This window comes from Citrus clementina, unplaced genomic scaffold (genome assembly GCF_000493195.1).
Source record: "Citrus clementina cultivar Clemenules unplaced genomic scaffold, Citrus_clementina_v1.0 scaffold_6, whole genome shotgun sequence".
Classification (NCBI taxonomy): domain Eukaryota; kingdom Viridiplantae; phylum Streptophyta; class Magnoliopsida; order Sapindales; family Rutaceae; genus Citrus; species Citrus x clementina.
Window position 1 is genome coordinate 12369231 of NW_006262139.1, and position 5264 is coordinate 12374494.

Genomic DNA, 5264 nt, shown 5'->3' on the forward strand with positions numbered 1-5264 from the left:
AGTGATAAGTTATTATGCCAATATAAGATATAGTATTACCCGTTTAGGTTTTAATTACCCTACAAAGTGAATCCTTATGTCTAGTTCATCACTAATTTTAAATTAAGTATGACTTTTTTGAAATTAAGTAAAACTCAATCTAGGAAATCCAATCTAAAATCAAGTATTGTTCTGATATGTTCTACTAAGATAGGCCTTTTTGTGGCTCTTTCTTAACTAGTATCATTAAATAGTTGATCAGCTGAAATAATAAATAGAAATAAATACTATAAAATAAAATGCTATAGTAAATATGCAACAACACATATATTCAGTCAATAAACCATCAATATTGTTTATCACTCAACCACCTATAAATTTAATTCATGGTTTGCGAAAGAAATATAAAGAACAAAGTTTCAGCCATCAAAGACATCCTCACAACTAAAAAGTAAACAAGAAAACAAGAGAAGAATAAGAAGGACTAAGTTCCCGATTGATTTATGTAAATTCTCCTCTTGTGCAACCTTCAACCTCTCTCTTGAATTCTATTTTTCTTCTGTTTCTTTGTGGTTTTTCTCTTTGGGTGACGGCTCTCCTTTTTCTTTATGATGTGTGCTCCTTTTATAGTTGAAAATTAGGTTAAACGAAAGTTTAGGACTTGTATCTTCTAGATTAGGAAACTGCAAATCGCAATATTCTGAGTATCTCTCGCGAAATCTTCTCTGTCGTTGTTCTAGGATTGCTACAGCAACGGATGCTACAGTAACGGCTACAACAACTGCACTGTTCTAAATTTGTTTCAATTCTTCTGTAGTTAAGTTCTTTTCCACCTTTTGCAAGCTTATTGCCGCAGCATTCTTTCCTTGAAATTTGAGCTTCCAATCACATACAATTATGCACATAATCCAAGCACACAAAATTATTTTAAAATAATGCAAAATTGATTAAAGATAGACTAAACTATATGTTTATGCAAAATATAACTAAAATGCAATGAAAACATGTAATTTTCTGTTTAAGTCATCATTATTTTAGTCTAAAAATGATATGATAACTCTCATTTCATAGAGTTATCAACAATAAATCGCCTCTTTCAGAAGAAATCATGAGCACAGTAATTCCACAGGATTTTCGATTCTCTAACCTCAAATATTTTGGGAAGAGTGATCCCTTAGTTCATATTGAGCGTTTTAATTATATGACGGGGGTGCAAGGTTTGCAAGCCTAGAGGTGTAGAGTGTTCCCGTTAACTTTGGAAAGGCGTGTGTGGGAGTGGTACCGAAAATTACCTCGAGGTAGTATCAAAAGCTTTGAATAGATATGCCGAGAATTTGTAGAACAATTCCGCTAGGCGGTAGCTCTAAAAAATGATATGATGGAGTTATTGGGGATTAAATAGGGAAAGAATGAGACCCTTAGGGAGTTTTTAAATAGGTATGATTGCGTTGTTCTTGACCTTGGAGTCTTTAACCATCTACAAGCTTTGAAAGGGCTTAAAGATAGGGTAAAGATAGGGCGTCTCTGGTATAACTTAAGAAATCCCGCCATACAATCGTACTTAGCAGACGAAGAAAGACATTGAAATCGAAGAAGAAAAGACAGCGAGATTGTAGGTTGAACAGCTCGAGGACTTGAAGAAAAAAGAGAAAAAAGTCGAAAAAGTGGGTGGGCATATTAACTGAAGCGCTAAACCATCCTTAAGCGAATGACCAGGTGGTCGAGCACTCCCTTATCAGCCCCGTTAGAGGCCAACTCACTTTCAGCACAGTAGGATCCCACCTCCTCGATCTCTCTGTGGCGATCAATAGAGAGAACCTAACCAACCGTATAAGCACCCTTAGTATAATGCTCCGATAGCTCATTATCCACCAGACACCAGATTCAACAGACCAAACTCCTCATCACCTAGCCACACACATAGAGGGTTCCCCAAGGACAGGGCTATGTAGACGATCGTCCAAAGTCCGATGTACAAATAATATACTCATTTGAAAGTCCTTTTAGAAGAACTATATCACATGATCAAAGATCGTGGCTTGTTATATCCTTCAATCCCAATAGTAAAAATGGCCAATAACCGAGATAGAAGCAGATTCTGTGAATTCTATAACACCCATGGACATACAACAATGCAGTGTTGAGGCCTCAAATATTTGGATAGTTTCATTGATGGCGCTTATCTAGTAGCAGATTTGCAGTTTAGAATAGAAGAGAATGCTGGAGATGTTAAAGATGAACAAGCCACAGTTAGAGTCCTTGCGGGAGGCCTAACTTTGGTCGGAGATTCAAACAAGTCCAAGAAGAACTACTCAAGATTTGCGATGACGAGCAATGATGTCTTATTTAACGTACCAGCTACGAAGTGAGCGAAGACCAGACATGTACCCATTATATGGATTGATGATTATGAGGAGAGGGTGTTACACCTATATTAAGATGCTCTGGTGATTAGCGCTGTTGTTGCAAGCAAAACGTTCCACCGGATACTCGTAGATATTAGGAGCTCGATAGACGTCTTATTTAAATCGACCTTGGATGAAATAAGTATTATAGATCTAAAGCTGGAGAGCACTAGCGCATCCTTGAAGGGGTTTAGTGGGGGGATGTTGAGTCTTCTTAGTGTGGTTGAATTGCTTGTCACAATAGGCTCCACTCCATCTCAAAAGATCATGATGTTAGATTTCGTGATAGTTGATGAAGATAGCCTATATCAAATAATCTTGGGCAGACTTTTCTTAAGAGTTAGTTGAGTTGTAATATCTAATTATTATTTAGCTCTTAGATATCGGGTTAATGGTGTTGTGTGTATTGTAAAGGGAGATCAAAGGATTGCCCAGACCTACTATACAACATCAGCAATGGAAACAATGCAGATCACCTCGCCGGATGCCCAAGGAGATGCTAAAAAGGGTAGGCATGGGTCGGTTGAAGAGATTGAAATAATGAGTATAAAGCAAGAAGATCCAGAAAAAGCTGTTAAGATTGGGTCAAATCTAGAAGATGAGGTTAAAGAAAAAGTTGTTGCACTGTTTATAAACATATACATTTGCCTGGTCACAGGGTGACATGCTAGGAGTAGATCCTATGATCGCCTACTATAAGTTAGCTATTAAGAAGAATTTTCTACCAGTGAAGTAGAAGAGGAGGCGTTTCAATCAAGAGAAGTACGATGCCATAAGCGTTGAGGTGAAGAAGCTATTGTGAGTAGGTTTATGAAGGAGGTTGAGTATCTCGAGTGGATCTCCAATGTTGTTCTATTGAAGAAGTCGAATGGAAAGTGGCGAATGTGTGTGGATTTCATAAATCTCAACAAGGCATGCTTGAAGGATAATTTCTTGTTACCTAAAATTGATCAACTAATTGATTCAACAGCCGGTCATGGTCTGCTTAGTTTCATGGATGCTTTCTCGGGTTACAACCAGATACAATTGTTTGAGTATGACGAGGAGTATACTATTTTTATTACAAATGTTGGTTTATGCTGCTACAAGGTGATGCCTTTTGGCCTTAAGAATGTGGTGCAACGTACCAGAGGTTGGTCAATATTGGTAAATTTTATAATTAAATGCTACTGATGCCAATGTGCAAGTATACACAACAAGTAATAAAGTGATGAATATTCAAGATCGTCTCCACAGGGATTGATGTCACTTGAAATGCTATAGCAATCACAATAGTGCAAACTAACTTAAGTCCGAAGTTAACAAACGTAAAGTATGTTTTATCGTAATTGATGATGGTGAGAGAATAAAGTAAAACAATACCGTAATAAAATAAACTAAATTAAATGTATCTAAGATTCAATTGAGACTATGGTAGTTGAATGATCAAACTCTCCTTATGGGCTAACTGTTTTTCATCAAGTTAACACTAGTTGTTACGGCAAGTGCTATAGCACTGGGCAGAATTAATCTGCATCCTCAGGTGTCATGTATTGGAACTCTCATACCCTTAAATATATTAGCAATAACCAGTTGCTAATCTACTTATGATATGGCCTTATGACCTTTTAGTCTCTCTACCTTACAAGGTGAGCACCTATGTCTAGTGTGTCACAAATCTTAACTTCAAGTATAGCCCTTATGGGATTCAAGATAACTTAATCTAGGAAACTTAAATTAAGATCAAGTAATACTATAATAATATCCGCTACGACATGCCCTTTTGCGGCTCTATTTTAATTTGAACTATTAAATGGGTGGTCAACCGAAATAACAGTTATATTAATAATAACTACTAGAGTAAAATGCTACAGCAATGACATAACAACACATAAGAACAGTCAAGAACCCATTAGATTGTTTGTCACTCAACTACAAGCAAATCAAGTTCATATTCTGAATGAGAAAAACAAACATCAATATATTGTTCACGGAATACATCAGAACGGTCAAAAAAAGAAGAAAAGTATAAGTTGATAACGGCAAAAAGCAAATCCAAATAACTCTGCAGGATTCCTCAATGCTGCTGAAGCCGTTATCTTCAATTCTGATCTTCTTTTCCTTTTATTTCTTTAATGTATTAATGATAATTCCTTTGCCACCGTTTTATGTGGTGCGCGCCCTCATTTTATACTGCAAACTAAGGTAAATAAAAGTTCATGGGCGTGCATGAGTTAAATTAGAAAACATACAGATCACAATTCTGCAGCTGACCCGCGCTTAAGTTTTCTCCCTCAGTGCTCCCAGATTGCTACAGCACTGGTTGCTCTAACAACAGCTACAACACTGCACTGTTCCCGATTGTGCTTTACTTCTTTTGCGGCCATCTTCTTTCCTCCTCTTGCTAGTCTAATGTCTCAGCATCCCTTCATGAATTAAGAATTTCTGAAAACCTACAATTATGCACATGTTTTGAGCACAAATTACTGTGATTCAAGCAAAACTTATTAAGACTCAACTAAAATGAATGTTTATGCCAAATATAACTAAAATGTAATAAAACACCTTATTTGCTCTCTAAGTGATCTTGATTTAAGTTTAGAATTGATGTAATAACTCTCATTTCATAGAGTTATCAGTCAACAAGATTTTCAAACCATTGATTGGGCGAATAATAGAGGTATATGTGGATGACATGATCACAAAGTCCAAAGATCCAGTTGAGCACATATTACATTTAGAGGAGACCTTCGAGCTATTGAGAAAGTATAAAGTGAAGCTAAACCTGGAAAAATGTGTGTTTGGGGTATGTTCAGGGAAGTTCTTGGGGTTTATTGTAAGCTATAGAGAGATCGAAGCTAACCCCGAAAAGATATGAGCAATCATGAAAATGAAGTCTCC